Source organism: Leuresthes tenuis, unplaced genomic scaffold (assembly GCF_036924035.1).
Source record: "Leuresthes tenuis unplaced genomic scaffold, fLeuTen1.0.hap1 SCAF_7, whole genome shotgun sequence".
NCBI classification, from domain to species: domain Eukaryota; kingdom Metazoa; phylum Chordata; class Actinopteri; order Atheriniformes; family Atherinopsidae; genus Leuresthes; species Leuresthes tenuis.
In genome coordinates this window covers 14365053-14384386 of record NW_027325361.1, presented here as the reverse complement: position 1 = coordinate 14384386, position 19334 = coordinate 14365053, and positions in this window count along the sequence as shown.

Sequence of the window (19334 nt, the reverse complement as noted above, 5' to 3'; positions counted from 1 at the left end):
ATTGCATATAATACAGTGCCATGTACTACAAGATAGCAGAGAGCATTTTGAAAGACCGCAATACTATGTTATAATATTTTGATGAGAAATTTGCATGAGTGGATCAAACTTTTTTAACTTAAAAATAGCTTAATTCCATGCAGGTGTGAAAGAAAACTGAGGAGGCTAATCATCAGGCTTCATCTGTGAGGCGGAGATGATTACAATAAGGTTAGAATTTACATCTCAATATCTGATGAATAGAATAACACAAATGTTGGCGCTGCTGTTGTGAAGTTTTGTATTTATCGTTAGACATGATGGAGAGCACTAAATGTCTGGAGTATATAAACATGTTTCATTAGTTTCATTATGGAGATCAACCACAGCTTTAAACTTCTCTGATTCACGGCCTAAAGAGAGCAGAGAGAGAAAGGATCATAATCATATTCTTTTCAGTATTTCAAATTTGCACATCAGCAACTTTACTGACAGTGCCAGGCAAAGCAAACCTGACAGAACAAGAGAGCTAATTAATTAACACTTACCAATAGTAACAATAAAGCTAACTCTGCGTCCATCTTGCTTCCTGTTGTGTCTCTGAACTCTTTCCAGATGTAAAATCCAATCTGATGTTTATTCTTATCCTTTGTTTTATTCAAACACTCTCTATTCTTCCTCACTGCTTTCCATTGTGTTGTCTTTAGTCACTTTTCTACATCTGCCATTTTTTTCCTTTTTTCCTTAAACTCTATTTGCAATGACAACGATGTCTTTCCAATTTTCGATTCACATGCACAGCATCTACAGGTTGGTGTTTAACTGCCCCTGTGTCAGGTATGTTGATTAAAGTCACCAAACCACCAATTTCCAATCCTGCTTTCTTCATTCATATTCTTTGCATGACAACAAAACAACAATGGATAACTCATTGGCTGTACTGTTAGATATCTGTCCTTTGCAGTTGTGACAGTTATCCTGCTAATGTTACTCACTGCATATGTAAGGGCGCTGAAAAGTCATGCTGAGATAGCTTTGAAAGGGTAACTGAACAGCAATTCAGTTTAACTGACTTCTACTCAATTCATTGCATTCCTACTCTTCTAAACTAAAATGAGTCTAAAATGTTAAGTCTCTAATTAGGATACTGTCGACCTGAGACAAATACAGATGACTACAGGGTGGTATTTATGGGGTTGTTCAATGAACTTAATGAGATTTGTCTGACAAAAGCCTTTGTGTTTGTGTGTTTAATAACGGTAATCTTTTTGGCCACTGATGCATTAATGTATTTCTTAAAGAAGAGAAAGAAAGAAACAGAAACAATGGAAGCATAAATATATGTGTTGGCATGTTGAGAAATAGCAGTTTGCTGGTTAACTAATTCATCCTGCAATGAGGAATTAACCCAGAAAATCCATTTTTTAACACAAGATAGGGAGAGAATTACCAGAGGGAGTAATTACTGTCAAATTTTACACTTGTCCCTTCAGCCAATCTATCTTCCAGGACACAGAAAACAAATTCAGATTTTGCCTCTCAGAAATAAGACAAGGCAGTGTTACAAAAATATGAAAAACAGATTAATTGTACTGTACCTTATGTTAATACACTAGCATATGAACTTTTTAATTGTACTATATCAGTGCTTCATTGTAGATTTTGATGTTAAATGATTAAAGATCTAAGAATACTGGCACCTATAATTGATCAAAGACAGCTTCATTTTGTGCATTAATTACTGTTGTGCTAATGAAATGGCCCATCACTCTCCCCTTAAACCAGTAAACAGTGGAGCAGAAGAAGCTATCCTTCTGGCACAGGCCTGATTATGCTAAAACACTGTTAATCAGCCCTATGATCCTTGGGATTTAGTTTTCTTTTCCCTCAGTTGCTTAATGTTTATCACAGTGAGATGTTTTATTTATTAGTTTTGTCACAAAGTTGCGTTTCACTTGAATTTGGCCACTCAAGCATGTAGTATGTAGTCAAAATTATCATCTCATTAATCGCAATAATTAGGCCAATGAAGGCCAGATGTTGAACGTTTGATCTATGTATGTGCAGATAGCTGGGCCTAACTTTTTTATTACTGTCTATTAATACTATATAATGAAGTTTTACTGTCAGCTTAAATTGCACAGCTACCATGAGAGACAAAACAAGAACATTCTTGTTGTTGATTCACTAGAGAGTTGTGTATGCAGGGTTAAATGAGTGCAGTGCTAATGAAGTCTTATATCAAGGGTCCATAATCGGATTTTGTATGTCAAAGAGAGAAAAACAAAATCTTTCCAACCCCTTCCACGTGACTAAGAGGTTGGATATGTAAGCAGATCATGATTATGTTCAGGGCCGCAGGGTAGGGTGATGAAAAATGATGGAATAAAGCCCTTTTACCACAACAAATTTCTGACGCACAAAGAGTAACCTTCTAAAAGAAAACAGCAGCTTCATGAACAGGATCCAACACTTGCTTTAGTATTTGCTGTCAAGCTAGGGAAGCTATATTGAAGGAAAGGATACCTTGAATGTTCTTATCAAAGGGATATGATTTTGTGAAGTACTTCTGAGTAATTAGCCTCTTACCTGGAAAAAAGAAAGAGCCCGAGTGCTTTCAGTTTGAAGGTAACCAAGCCAACTTCTGTTCAGAATAGTGGTCACCAAAAGGACTATTTTTCACCATCTTTAACAACTCAAATTTTTTAAAAATGTCATAGGCACACATCATAGATTCTTATCATGCCAGTTTTGTATTTGTCTGTTATTTATGTTGTTGCAACATTTTTTTCTCACACAATGTAGTAGGCCCAAGTAGAATAGAACACAGACTACAAGATTTTCAGCATCACTGAATCGTTGTGTTGTTCACACTATGCAATGTGTTTCTCTTGTGGTAGTTTTAAAGTTGTAGTGTGTTCACATTACATGAGTGACTGGTGGCAGAAGGTCACACATCACAAGATTTCCCCCCCAGACTTAACTCTCAACCTATTAGATTGATCTTTATCAAACAGTTAAAGCTGTCAAGCAGCCAAGTTTTTCCTTTCTCATCATTAACATTACAATATGATACAAGTAGCTCCTGGTAAATCAGTCTGTTTTGCGTCTGGCAGTGTCTCTTCATGGCTTCGCTCTCATAAGTCACAACATTTATTGCATGCTGGAAAAATCAAAGAGGCATGGATGTCCTCAGTAATGTTTCAACACAGTTGTTAGTTCCCTGACAAGCAGACAGTCCTTTCTTAACAACACCCTTTATCATGGTTGTTTGTTTTTTTTCCTGGTTTCCTTGTGTCCTCTGACCCCATATCTCGTGCTGTAATTTGCTCTACCTCATCACTCACCAGCTCCTCCCCTGCTGACTGCCCAGGAATATCAAGCATACTAGACATGCAGTCACGGACCTGGTCATGTCTGCAAGCCTCACATAACATGTCTTTGAAACATTCACATAAAAGGTGATTGATGACTTCAGATCGATGCACTAGTTTTCTTCAAATCTGAGCCATTTGTTTGAGCCCTTCAACATTTGTCTCCAGTGTGAAGATCAGACTTGAAATTCTGCTGTGTGAACTTGACACAGTCCGTGTTGCAACATACTGTTACACGCAGACTGGGGTATGTGGACCCAGACTGTCTGTCCGTGTGAGATAGTGCACAATATAGCATTTGCTTGAAACATGAGACATACGATCTTTAAGGTTCCAGTTGTTCTGGAAAGTTTTTTCTGCTCTTTTTATGGCCTTGTTCTGAGCAGCGGTTAGCTTGGCTGCTGTGACCACTCACAAGTACTTCAAACAAAAACATATTAGAAACAAAAAAAAAGAATGAAAATCCCTTTAATTCCATCAAAACTTTGAAAAATACATTGTTTGAGGTTTAGCAGCGCAGCTTCTAAGTCTAGTTAACTAGTAAGCCTTTAAATCAAAGGGTTGACATTACTGGCGACTTCTTTGTCAAGGCTTTATTACCGCGTAGCATGTGCTTTCATTAATAATATTTGCCATTTGCCAATAGAATATGCTTGAGACAATGAATGACACCTTTTTGATTAACTGAAACCAGTTCAATAAAAAAAACAAATCTGATTGTGCTTAACCTTCTGTGTTCACATGACCCAGCTTGACTCATGAATGACTCTTCAACTGGATAAAAAGGTTGTTGAATAATGCATTTATCTTCTATATCATAAAGTAAAAAACAAAGTAGCTACCTAGCCTAACACAGGTTTTCGAAAAAAACCCATTAAGACTAAAGCAAGACTAAAAGGCCACTGCAATTTTTTTTTTTTTAAAAGGGGCAATATATGATCTTAGAAAACTACCATCTCTCACTTGAACAGCAGCAACTCAGCTAAACAAACACAGCTATAACTGAAAGTGAGAACTAATGCGCAACCATTCAAACACTTCATAAATTCCGCCATCTTGGACAAAATGGGCCAATTTCGACTCTGATTGTACCCTTCTTTTTTGTCGTTGAAGAGACAAAAGTACAATGTTAAATGGAGGAAAAGCAAAAGCTTGAAAAAAAGACCATCAAACATGGATATTTATGTTCATTTTGTGGACACAGGGATAAAGAGTCTTGTAACAGAAAAACGTGTAAGCAGGAAATATGACACAGGCAGCAAGGGAGAGAGGTTGTGGTATGAACATCTATGCACTGCTATGTCTTCACATAAGTGAATAGTTGTTGCTGTATACTTTAACCTTTTTTTATTTTATTTTGCCTGCTTTACTTTCAAATCAATATTTAAAAGCTATAGCGTTTTCCAGTTTTGTTAATCTTTTACATTTTGTTTCATTTCCACAAATGTATCTTGGGTTGCACTTGAACTGCACTTTGCTGCATCAAGCTGCGGCATTAAAGTTTAGAATATTACATGTCAAAATTGAAATTCTTTTCTCTGTTCTTAAAATTATCGTTGTGTTTCTCTGTTCAGACAATTCCAGGAGAAAGCGCACACCCTTTTGGACGGTGGGAGGAAACCAGAGTACCTGGAGAGAACCCACACACACCTGCTCCAGCTCTCCTTGATGTTGATCATCCTGAAGTATTGAAACATTTTCTTGTCATGCAAGCTCCACACTGGAAGGCCCCAGCTGAGATTCAAACCAGGAAACCTCTTGCTGTGAGGCGACGGTGCTAACCATCACACCACCATGCAGCCCACGCTTGGAAGTTGGAGACATTATTTCTGGACAAGTACACTGTGGTGATGTTCCCCTTTTACAGAAAATAAATAAAATGGGGACCACAGGGTGGATTACAACTGCGGAGGGATCACAACATTTTCAATCTTACGGAGAAAGTCTATGCCAATTTAAGAGGGGAAATGCTTTTTTTTTTTTCTGGTCAAGTGATATAGACGAGTGCTTTATCCATTGAAGGACATTGGAGATATTCCTACAGATACATGGGAGTAAAATGCATCCTGCGGACTTTGAGAAGACTTATCACTGTGTCCCTCATTGTGTACTGTGGGAGATGCTTCAGGAGTGTGGGGTTTGCTGAAGGTAATTCTATTCCTGGACAGATAGTGACCGCCCTGTTCACATTACTGACTCGTTTCATGTGGGTGTTGACCTCTGCTAGCTTTACTAGCCCACAAATTCTGTTAATAACTTTTATGGAAAGAATTTCTTGGCACAACCAAGGTTCATTGCGCACATGCACTCCAGCTATGTCAATCCCTCCCTTCTGCATATACATTCATATACACAGAGTCAATTTGCAAGGAATCAAGACTTGTTGAGTTAACGCTCAATCCATTCAATTGATTTTTATTGAATGAGTTAATGTCGACGTTTTGCGTGATGCAAGAACAGATCTACACAGCACCCGGCTTCGTGTGCTGTGGCTGTGCTCTGTGCAGAAGTTAAGATCATTTCAACTTTCAACTCTGACAACATCTCCATTTGGATGGAATGTCAGATTTTAACACGTTACCCACTTCAAACAAATTGCAGTGATGCAAAATAAATTTCAGACTTATCTGAAAAGTCTCAAATCATATTTTCTATACTAATGGCTGCCTAAAGTTTGTTCTCATTTTGTACATTTCCGAGTGTCACTTGCAGCAGGCTGTTAAATTACCCCCCTACCCAGTCTGAATCATACCAGGAAACAGGTATTGTACTGGTACTGATCCTGGATGAGCTTAAACTCTCCAAACTCTGGTTTTGCCCAGAGAATATTATGAACCCACACTCTCTTAGCTGCTGCTCATCTCCTCCTGCTCAGTAAAAATAATGCCAGGGCTTACCTCAGACAGCTTGACCTGCATCTCAGCCTGCAACTAGCACCGAACTTGAACGCGATTTGTGAGTATATACCTTTCTCCAAGGCTTTGTGCCCTACCTCCACCATGAGTAAGCACTCAGACCATTTAAGAAACTTAAAGAAAAATAAAGGCTAGCAACTTACTGATTATGCTTACTCTAGGCAGAGAAAGGAAAGAGCTCACCCTATTGTGGGCACTTTTCAAATATGGAGGATGCCAGTTTTACCATGTAGAAGTTGCAACAAACTTCACATCGGTCTCTAAAGGGTGCAGTAGAATCCCAACTAACAAGGACAGGATTGTGAGTGACTCAGGCAAGACAAAGACATATTGCCTATGTATGTATTTGTAAATACATATAAATATAGGTTTAAAACATTTTTAAAAATCACCGTTACACACACACACACACACGCACACACATAGGCTCCATAATAAAATTCTAGACTGTGATCAAGATCAAGTTGGATCAATAAAGAATGACATACTATTTTTTGCCATATTGCCCAGCCCTAGTTCCAATCATCATCTCTGCTCATGAGTTCTGAATAGTGACTCAAAAAAAATGAGATTACAAGTCACCAAAAACAGCTTCCTCCAGAGGATGGCTGGGCTCCCTACTAAGGATAGGGTGAGGAGCTTTATTCGGAGTGCCTCAGAACATAGTTGTTGCTCCTTGGCTTTGGAAAGGAGCCAGTTGAGGTTGTTTGGGCATCTGATCAGGATGCCTTCTGGATACCTCCAAGTGGAGATGTTTCAGACATTTCCCCACTGGTAAGAGGTATCTGGGCAGGCCCAGTGCCAAGGTGGACAGATTATCTTTCTCAGCTGGTGGAAAAGTTAGAGTAGGTGGCTAGGGAGGGGGAGGTCTGGGGATCTCTGATCAGACTGCTGACCCCGTCATCCAGTCTCGGATAAGCCGCAGGGGGTAGGTGAGGCGGTGAGTGGATGGATGGATAAACTATCCACTGTCAAGTTTAGGTTGAAGGCAAAGTGCTTGGGTGTTTCCAATAGTAGTCAGGAGGACCTGGTTCATTTGAAGTAATTTTATCCATAAACAGGTTTATAATTGATTTTCTAGTAAGATGAATTATATGTCACAGAGAATACCATGAAGTTTTGCTTTTATTACCTAATTCTAATCTTGATAGCAGACAGAGTACCTACACTATACTGCATGAAGTTAGTTCACTTTATTTGTTTCAATTTGTAATGACGATAAATGGAGAAAATCACTATTTTGCTCCATCCTAAAATAAAGTGACCCTCCGTCATTCAGACAGCATACAAACTTGAAATGTTGTCACGTCCCCTCCATTAAGCCATGCACATTTACCATCATCTGACACTGAAGTTGACAGATGAGGATGAAATGAAGTGTGTCAAACGCAGTTACAGTGATCTCATTCAAAATGCATTTCCCCGATAGGATTTATTTCAGTAATATATCAAATCTAATTCTTTAGCTTTTCATTTGGTTGTGTTGCATCTAATATCATCTGCCACCAACAATGGCAGCCAAACACTGCTAAATTATTGACTGTCATGTGTCTTGAATTTGATTAGCAATAACATGACATTTTTCTTTCCTCAAAAAGTGTACTTCATCTTCTCTATGGGCCACCCCTGCTTTGTTTGGTCTGTACTGACACTAGTGACACTATTACACTTTTATTAAACCAATCTGCCTGAGTAGGCTGTCTCTTTTAACTTATCTTTTTTTCTTTCATCATACTGAGCTCATATCATGATGCTTACACTGAACCCCAACTGCAGTTTTCAGTCTATGTTGATAGCTAGTCCCAAGCTTTACAAATAATCTTTTGTATGTAACAAACATTAGGTAAGAGATCCATCCAAATCCAAAATATTACATCAGCACAGAATGACACAGTTCAAAGCCATTATTTTCCAATTATGTAATGAAAAAGAAAATTATTATAGTCAAAGTGATATTACTGTCAGTGTTATGGGCTGTTATCACCATCAGTTGCAGTGGATGTTTCCAATAACCAGGGTCCTCTGGAGAAGAATCATTGGTCACAATATTTTGTATATTTCAGTGTTTGAAAAGCACCTACCGGGTTTTCCCCTCACTGGAGAAAGCTAGATTTAAAGGTCACTCTGTGCATATCACCTTTTCAAAAGCTCACATTCAGCCTGTATTATTCTGTTCAATGCTTTGCTTTGCAATGGAAATCCTCCCATTCGCTCTTATGAAAAAACTTTTTACCTCTCACGAGGATACATGAATACTGCATGACATACTGGATACACAGTCCAAAGTCCCAGCTTCTTTCTCAGAATATTGTATGGGTATGGCTAACTAGGGGACTTCCTATAGACATTGATAGAATGATAAATACCCTCATCTTGAGAAAATGTCAATTATCAGCAGACTCAGCAGCAGTGCTGGGGGACCTTCTGGCACGATAAAGATCTAACATTAATAAGACATGCTTATCTCTGGGAAGACAGCCACCGATTGATTTTTTGAGAGAAACCTGGAAGAAAGGGAGCAATAAATTATTTAAGGAGAAACATATTCCACCAAAGAGAAATGTAATGAAGTACACCAAAAAAAAAAAGAAAGCCATATGACTGCATTATATTAGAGTTCAGTGCCTGCTGGGCATCTAATGTTTCTCATCCATCAGCTCCTGCTCCTGTGCCCCTCCTACAGTAGCTCTGAACATAACCCAGACAGCATTAATAGATACTCAGAAACATTAAATGAGACCCTAGGTCACTACTTCTATGTGTTGGCAACAACAAGACTTTGAACAGATTTTCAAGTTTGACGACTTCTAATTAGTCTCCAGAGCCTTCCTTCTGTGTTCTTCCTCTTGTCATATAATATTGGTTTGCTGAACAATAAGGCTTACCAAAGGGTGCATGGGAAATTAATGAACCATTTTAAGAAAAGGGAAGGGGAAGGAAAATTGTCTCAAGCTGGCAACAAGTTTTTACACACAGATGGAAAAGGAGATACATTTATGAGACACATCCAAAAAAGATAAGCAGTCACTAAACACTAAATTTTTCATAAATGTTAACTTGTTTGTGTACTTCATTTCCTGAAATGCAATTCAATTTCTCTCTCTGCTGTGGACGGACACAGTCAATGTGGCAGACATCACCAGATTGCCATTTGAAGACCAATTGTAAACCTCTCACAAGTAGAAGCCCCAGGAAGTGTGCAGCAAGCCCGGGATCATAACGATCAGAGAGAAATGTTTGTCGACTGAAATCAATATCATCAGGGTGCCTGGAAATTGCTATTAAAGATCCCCATCGATTGCGTGGCAGTAGTTCAGTGACTGTGCAAGTGGTCTTGCTGACTTACATCGTTGAATGTTTCCTAGGCCAGTTGTTATCTTCAGAGGGATTACCTTGGCTGAAATGTAATCAAGTCAGAACTGTGTTTTGGTTACTGGGTGAGGCCCTGGGTGAATTGTAATCTGCTACCATTTGAAAAATGACCACAAAAGCAAAGGTATGTGAACATGATTTAAACTGCTACGAGACTGGGGAAACTACTTCAAAAAGCACTTCACTGGGCTAAAACAGTACAAAACCCTCTAGTCTGGAAGTCTGAATAAGAACCACATAATATTAGGAAAACATAAGATATGCAATATCATTGATGAATATTATGATTGTGATGATAACATTTGCAATATACAGTACAAAAAAATACTTCAGTATAACAATTCCACCAAATTGCAAATTTCTTGTGCAGCCCGAGTCTGAATGTGACATATTTTAACCAAAGTGATTATCTAACTTTATAACAATGAAATGCGGTTTTAATGATGACAATAACAAAACATTTTCTTTGCTATTATGCTCCCTGCAAACTCATCTAATCATACTGGCACTACTACTTAATATTATTAAATATCTCTAATATTTAATAACATTAATGTTATCGATATTAAATACTTGGTAAGTTATGAAGCAAAATTAATTTCTTTACAAATTTTCAGAAAGGCCTTTTGATGAACTGGCAACCTGCCCAGGGTGAATGGAAGCCCCAGTAAGAAGAAGAGGATTCCAATCCAATTAAATTCAGCACGGAAGTGTTAAGTGTGTATTAAAAACTGAATGAAGTGACCTTAATACTTCCTTTCCACATGTGCGTTCAGTCTATAATTTTGTCTAATATTTTGTTTATGCCCCCCTAGTTTTCATCATAAGAATATATTTTTTTCTTTTTGGTTAAATGAAAACTTTACTGCAGCAATGCAAAAGGGTCATTTTAGCAATTTTATGGATTCCATGCATAGAATTACTGCAGCAGAACAAAGTTAATGATGAAAAGGGAAGAAACAAGGTCGATCTGCCTGTGTGTATTGTCATTTGTGAAAGGCACTGTAAACATATGCAATAACCACTATGCTTATGCTCCAACATGCTCATATGTAGCTAATAAAGCTTATAGTTAAATAACCTTTATATAAAGTAACGTGTATAGAAATGAGGTGAGTTTATGTCCACAGATCAGATTTTATTTCAAGGCCTGAAAATATGACAAGTCACAATTAGCAATAAAGGCCTGCCTTTGGCACCCGAGCCCAGCACACAGCCAATTCAAAATAGCTAACAATGCACAGGCTCTGAAGATGACATTACGCGATGATTGAATGCTGATTCGTTTGCTCAAGCCAGCCACGGCTGGGAGGGGCAGACAACAAAGAGGATGAAGTGTAAAAACCAGAAATAACAAAGAAGCACTGGTTAAAAGCTGAGACAACAACGGCACTGAACAATCTTCATCATCTTTACACTTAGTTTCACTCCATCACAGAGCAGATCTTTGTCCTCCTTTCTTATGTCCTTTCACAGCAGAGTAAAGCTAAAGGAACAACAACGACTCTAACACAATAAAGAGCAGCACATAGCTAACATTGTTCAGCAAAACATTATAATATGAAGACATGCATTTGCGAGGCACCAACAAAGAGTGTACAGAAATCTATATCAAGCAGCTCAAGTGTTTTGGGAGGAAATACAGAAGTTAATAAAGATATATTTGTATAAAAAAGAAAAAAGTTGTATAAACCTATCATTTATTAATAGCACATTTTCCATACTTTTGCAGTCGTAGAAATCAATATTCATCCCCCAAAAAAACTGATTTCATCTAGCAAATCAGAACATCTACTTGTTTACTTAGGTTTACTTATGTAGTTTTCCTACCAAAGCCAGCCTTGGAAAAAGAAAGTTTCTGTGAACCTAGACTATGCTGTGAAACTTAAAATGAAACTTTTCTGGGTTCTGGGTATGTTGCGGTCCATTTTACAATATTATATATCCAAATATGTTCCATGTAGGATTAGGCCAAACTTGCTTTATTGCTTTCTTGCTACAAGTATGTCAGAAAAAAAGACAAGAGTTTTGATACACTGAACAAGACGCTATTTAAATGTTTTCTTTAACATACAATTCTCACAATCATCGAACAATTTAAACCAATATTCTTTGTACATTCTTCAAGGAACACCTTATCAGACTTTAAACAATTCCTAAATCATGCTGATCTATGCCTTTAGTCACCTCACTCCAAAGCTCATAGGTCTTTGACGACATCTGTATGTCATCATTCAATATCCATTACATTCCCTAATACAAAGACGTTGGCAGCTTCTCTTCCTGACTCGCGTTTCTTCCGCTGGGCAGAAAATTGGTAAAGTCGGAAGAACTGTTCTCATCAGTGTGGAAACTTTTTCTCAACAGGGTATCGTATCTCAGTAAATCCCAGAAGTTAATGACCGCTGTGCCACGGAGGGTTGCTCTGTTTTTCACCAGATGCTAGATTTTTGGAATTCCCCAGATTCTAATGTGCACCAGAACAGCAGTTTTCCAGCTCAAAACCCAGGCAGCATGTAGCATCTCATTAGCTCCGGTCACTGATCGAGTGTGACAGACATGAAACCTGACACATGCTGCAAAACTCCACTATACATTTCATCTTGTTTCCCATAATGCTCGAAAATGGCTTTCTGCACATGTAATTATTTTTCTTCCTTGGTCCTTGCCTCTGTGTTATCCTTCTCCACTTGTGTGATTCGGTGTCTTTCAATACTGTTTCCATCTCAATAGAAATATTCTGAAATCTGGCAAGGTCAAGCAATTAGGTTTCAAAAGTAATTGAAAACATACAGCCACACTGGAACCATAAAAATAATGTTATTCCGACTTTATCCCTCGTCCTTTGAGATAAAAATGAGCCTAACTCCTGTAATACATGCATTTTTGTATGGCTTATATAGCTACTAATACTAGTATAGAATCAATAAATTATTTATTTCATACACTTTAAAAGTACCCCAAAAAAAGTGTATTCTAGGATGCAGCAGGCCCAATAATCTTAATACTGACAAAAAGGCTCGTAAGAAGTTAAACTACTGCAGAACAAGTCGCAGGATTTGCATAACACTTGTATGCGTGAACACACAGAAGCTGGTAAAAAGACGTGCACACACTCGCTCCCCACAAAAGTAGGCTATAATACCGCAGCCAACTGGCCCTTGAGCGCCAATGTGAATGGACTGCAGCGTAGGCTCTACTTTATCTGCTCTTTCCCTTTGCCTTCACCCCCTTAGCACTGACAGCTGCTTCCTAACGAAGCCCACTCTCATCCAAGCAGACCCTGTGATAATGAGGCTCTGCCCAGAACTACAGGCAACCAGGGAGCAATGTCAACAGCTTGGAGCTGACCTCCTGAACAGGCTTGCCTCTCCTCGTTCACAGAGAGAGCAAAAGCTGCACCTCATTGTTTGGGTGGAGAGCGGATCCTTGCCTCAGGGAATTATCCATGTCCGATACTTACACTGAGCTGAAACAATGTAGAGGTTCAATGTGCATAAATATGTGCGTATTCATGAATGTGCACTCACCGGCGAGATCGCTCTTGTAGGCAAGCAAGCAGTGCACACTCACACACATAGACTGTAGAAGAGAATTAGAAGTGATATATCCAGCCACAGAAAGTATTTCAACTGTGGTAAACCTCAGTTTTACTACAAATTTAAACATACTGGAGAATCAGCAGCCCTCACCTGTATAATATTTTGCAACAACAATGAATAAATCAAACCACTGTTAGCAAAAGGGAACCAGCCAAAGACAAAAATCTTCATGGAGCAAAACCTTCAGCATTGTTTATACATAATGTTTATAGAGTGGGGTTCAGAATAAATTTTACTGCTCATGCATCACCTGTGCCTGTACAGATCATTCTTGCCAGTGTGTCCACACTGCTATATGTCAACATTCCTGAAACATTTCTAGTGGCTGAAACAGAAAGAATGACTAGAATTATTAAATTACTCATGAGATAGAGCCTGAATAAAGCCAGAGTAACACCAGCATGTAATAAATGTGGGAACTCTTTGGCTTTATCTCTTCATGGACAAAACACGAACACAAAAGGTTCCCATGATACACAGCCTGCAACATATTGCAAGTCTTTCTCTCCAATGCATCCCCTGGTGGAGAGGAACCTTTAAAAGACCATTCTGCATTTGCTTTGGGTGGTTCCACAAACCCAACATTAATCACACCAGATAAGCTCTGCAATCGACAACAGACACCCTCTGTAATGAATAAGTCAACTAATCTGTGCCAGTTTACAGACTGAAAACTGGAATAAGAGCAGCTGAGGGATCACTGCACGGAAAATGGAGTAAATAAGGACTTTAAACTCAACAGTGTGTCTGGTAAACTGGAGGTCTCAACAGACTGTGCCACTTTTATGAAATCAATCGACTTTTTCAGTGAACACTAACAAAATATTTCATGGAAAATATACCAAGAGCAAAACCACATCCAGCTTTGTTAATTAAACCTTTGCAAAGTCAGTGGGGATAAAAAAAATCAGCCCTTTTATTAATCTAGTCCCTATTATTTTAATTGTCTTTTTTTTTTTTTAAATAGTGTGCTGTACTTTCAAAAGGGCAACGAGCAGAGTTTGGGATATATAAACAATTTATGCCAGTGAAGCATTTTACGCAAAGACATTAATAACCACACAAAAAGCAATGCTGTAAAGAAAGGCTTCAAGGCTGTTGAAAACAAAGCATAACCACAGTGACAGAAGACAAATAATACAGAGGCCAAACTGAATTAGCATAAATGAATTTTAAAAATTCATCATTTAAAAAAATTCAACACATGGCAAAATGCAAGAGGACTTGCCTTACCACGAAAAGTATGAACGTTCTGAAAGGTACATTATTCAAGATCTCAGACAGCAACAACCATGGCAAAATGTGGGAGAGCAGACAAGTTTGATTTCTGAAACATTCCACAACACATGACAGCATCGCCAACGGTTTAATAAGAACATACAGGCCCTATTAAGAGAACGAAACAAACAAACAAACACAGGAAAGGGGACTTACCTTAGAGCAGCTGTGGGCGTTCAGTGTGGCCTGAGCTTTGCGCACGTGTAGGTTACACCTCAGGGAGCCAACGCGCTGCCTTGGCCCCCAGCGTGAGGCAATGCTGCTCGAAGTTTAGAAAATATTCTTCAAATGATTCAAAACACAAGTCAGTGATAGACTTCATCCCAATAAATCCCTTCCCTTTTTCGCAACCAAGAAACTTTGTTTGTACAACTTTGTATGATTTGCCTGTCTGCTGGTGATGGTTGCGCCCTGGCAAGAGCTCAGGTGGAAGAGGAGTCGACTGGCTACACCTGACCGATGCTATCCGCTGGGGCGATAGCCGTCTGGCTTAGACAGACGTCCACATCCACAAGCTGTGATTGCCTTTCTTACACACGTCATTTCCAGTGTTCCTCCCGGGTGCTGTAACACTTGGCTTCATTTTTTACAAAGTACACCATGAGCCTGTCTGTGTGAAAACGTGCGTATTCCATTGGTTTGAACCTTGGTGGCCTAAATGTTGGTTAATCAGCAAATGACGGAGGATTCGATTGGACTTCCTGTCGTACCTATTGGGCGAGTCTTCAGCTTCACTAATTTCACAAGATTTGTTCAGAAAAATCTGCCCTAAGCATGATAAAGTAATGACATACTACGAACTATCAAACACATTTTAATCAGCTATTCTGGAGGTAACTTATGGTGACTTGGACTAATTTAGATTGACTATTATATGATGCTTTCATTGACTGGATCAATTAATGTGATTTCCTCTACAAATGTACACTTTGCTGAGATTCTTAGCTGCACCATGTTATTTTATTTAATCTCTTATCTTCAATCTATTCTTAATTTATTCTGCCCTTGGAAGTCCATGGATGGAAGTCCATCCATTCATTTTTCAATACCAACTTATTCCAACTTAGGCTGGAGCCTATCCCATGTGTAATTACGTGAGAGGCAGGGTACACTCTGAACAGGTCACCAATTTTCTATGTGATGATGATTATAACAATAGATATAATTATAATACAAATCAATCAATTAAAAAAAAAGAAGGAAAAAGCAACACTGAAATAATATTGATGAAACTTGGATGGAGAACAACTCACTCACAATTTCAGTGCTTTAGACGTTACGTATTTGTGACATACAGATATGACAACATACTTTACATTGATAATTCTGTATCTCCTCTCCTGTCTGACCATCGCAAAATTCACTTAAATAGTCCCCACAAATAGTTCCCACTTTCCATTAACAATGATCATAGCTCCCACTGGCCACTTCCTCTATAGAACAACATTAAATCCTCCACAGTGCAGATGGCAACACATAAGAAGATTATGGTGGAAGTACAGCCATCGTGGTAGCAATTCAAACAGTTTAGAAACCACTTGAATTAATGATAAATCCTTCTGGATTGGTCTGTGAGCAGATGTGACAAGTTGAATTATTCCCCCTTTTACCATGAAGCTTTGCAGAGATTTTGAAGCATATGGTGCCTTGTGTCTCCATCTCTGACTATAAATGTTACAGGGGAACACATATTCCTAATGGCCTCTGAGTTTGTCAATGAGGGCTCTGACTGCTTTATGATTTTAGAGTCCTCTCATTTATGTCCAATCATCAAAATTATGACAGTCTAATTCAATTACTAAATGTAGAGACCTGTTTGGGGCTGTCAAATGTCAGAAAGTAGACTTACTCAGCCAGATTTTTCTTTTCTGACAGCAGCTGTGTTTCATCTTGGAATACTGGGACTCCATTATCTCCTTTTGTCGCTTAAATCCGTTCAAAATATGTCTAAATATGGCACATAATTAAATCTGTGCCAGATGGAAGTAGCCTCAAGCTATATATACCTGAGAGAGTATAGCATATATGAGAGATCTGGGGCACTGCGAATAAGATGGCAGCAATACTGGTCAATGCAGTCCTACATCTGCAATGCACAGTATGATAATTAATGTGACACGGCACATAGAATAATGATAAGATACTCCTCAGTCCAGCTTGAAATATGACTCAGATGAACGCCTTTGTCTTTCTTTTTCAAGGCAGTTTCAGATGACAAGCAAATGCAAAAAGTGAAAGATGATATAACAAACTTTACAATGTATTGTATTCCATGAGGATGAAAGTAGGCAGCAGGCACAAAACTTAGAAACCACAGATGCTAATAGGCTAAAGATGCTTTATTCTGTTGGTGATGCAAAACAGACAAATTTCCTGTAAGTGCTTGCTCATAGAATGGTAAAATATGTGGTGTGTTGAGTCATTTAGTTCGCAGTGTAAGAAAATATAAACTTATGCATTGTCTTCCTGGGTGCTCACTGCTTGCTTCCTGCGTTTATGTTACAAACAAATGTGGTTAATACAGCATTTCCTCACAAAGGAAATCTTCATATAAATCATATTGTGTATCAACAGCAGGAACTTTCCTATCAGGTTACATTGTACATCTTGACACAAAAGGGAAAGACTTCTAATTTCTGGTGTCATCACAGTAGGAAGGACAAATCAGTGTAACTGCTTATGTCTCTTCTTTCTGGCTGATATACACCTTTTGCTACTTTACATACTGTAATTCAGTAAAATTCAACACCACTAAATGTATTACAATACCTTCCAGAGTCTGACTTATATGGGTAAACAGTTGTAGCCAGGAGACATTTTATTGAAGTGTTTGTTAACGACAGCAGCAGCCTACACTTATTCTTGATAATGGAATATGTAATTGATATACTGTGAGGCTACTTGTTTAATTTGTAATATTACATTTATGTATATACTTCTGATAACTCTCTAACATTTTTAATTTCCTGTCAGTCACCTCTCAATCAAATCTGCATGACCTTTTGTAACTGTACCTTTGTGGTGACACTAGGACTCATCTCTAAAGTTCTGTGGCTGAATTAATAGTGAAAAATACCTCTGAGTGAAACAGGATTGGATACATCAATTTTAAATCTTCCACATCGTGTTCACTTGCTGAAAAGACATAATAAATTATATGGCTCATAAAAGATTTAATGTGCAATATTAACTTGTTGTGCTAAACATATTTATATTCTCTTTTCTGGCTGTGGGCGACTATATTTGACTTATTCAGTCTCACAAAAAAAGACTTTTTACTTTTGTGAAAACTCTATTTTCACAAGGTGGAACGACACTGAGTGTACGAATTGTCTGTCCGGTGAGCTGCAGGAGGCAAAATCTTGCCCACAGTCTCAGGCATACTGGAAACCTGTCGCCATCCTGAATGAATAATTTAATCCTCAAAGTGTACTTCAAAGCTGCTCACCAGGTGGTTAGTCTCCCCAACAGCTGCCTCACAGCCCAGCAGACAGTCAAAGATCGAGAAAAATGATTTTCTCCAAATGTTCAACAAAACTGTATCCAAGTGATAACATTGTGTTGGAGAACAAACATACCTGCCACCAGACATTCCTGTCCATTGTCTTTTCCCGCTTCTGTTCAAGGACACTACAGTGAAACAGTGGCTTGTTCTCATAAAAGGGAAAGCTTAAATTGAAGGGGAAGGTATCCACTTGGAAGATGATTCTACCTCTATTTGGCAAAAGGCTGCCTTGTGGCCTCCCAAGATCAACAGCACATTGTGTAGAACAGACGTTGTTCCGGTTCCAACACTGGGTTGAGGACATTTACTACTGTCCCAGCAGATGCTGGCAGTATTTATCTGGACATCACTACCTCCATCAAGGAGATGGTTTGGCTGGATTGGTCTGTTTGTTTGTTTGTTAGCAGGATTACTCAAGAAGTTGCAGACATATTTGCATTAAAATTTCACCAGAGCAAGAGCATGGCCCAATTTAGATGGGCATTATTTTTCAGTGTTATTCTGGATCTAGATCTGGATCCATGAATTTCATGTTCAGTCTTAGTACATGCTCTTGTTTTAAATTCCACAGTGGATGATTGGTTTGTTCTATTTCAATGAGAAACAAAAAAAAAAACAGTACACCACAGTTCCTGTCTGAAGTTTCCCAGCAAAAGGATGAATGTTGATGAGCACAGCCAAAACCAAAAATTCTACAGGAAGGAATCATTTGTACTGAGCAGGCGTATTTGCCAAATCCGACTGTCTTCATTTTGACAGACTGTACCTTGCTTTCAAACTTAAGGCGAGGTCGTAGACAGAAAACAGCTAAATATAAACCTCATTATACTCCATGCCATCATGGTTTCATTGACAGTTAAGGCATGAGGATGGAGGTTGGAACATAAATATGTCAGGTGGCAACATGAATGAAAGTGATGGTATCAAGAGCACACTGTAAACCATAACCTGGATCCTTACAAGCCTGTCAGTCATTGTTGTGCGAAACATAATGCATTATATTCATAGAAGTAATGAATTATTCCACAGACAGTTGTAATTTATGATTTTAAGCAGCATTAACACAATTTCATGGGTACACTGGATTCATATTTTTTAAATGCATTAAATAGAACAGTATGCAAAATGTGGAAAATATCAATGTATATTTGTATATGTATATTCAATAATTTAGGATTGTGTTCATAGAGTGAAAAGACGATCCCACCAGTACAGCAGCAGCATTAAGTGCACTTGACATTGGATCGCTACATAAATGGGATTTGGTCATGTGACATGAAAAAAAAAAGAAGAAGAAAAAAATTAAATG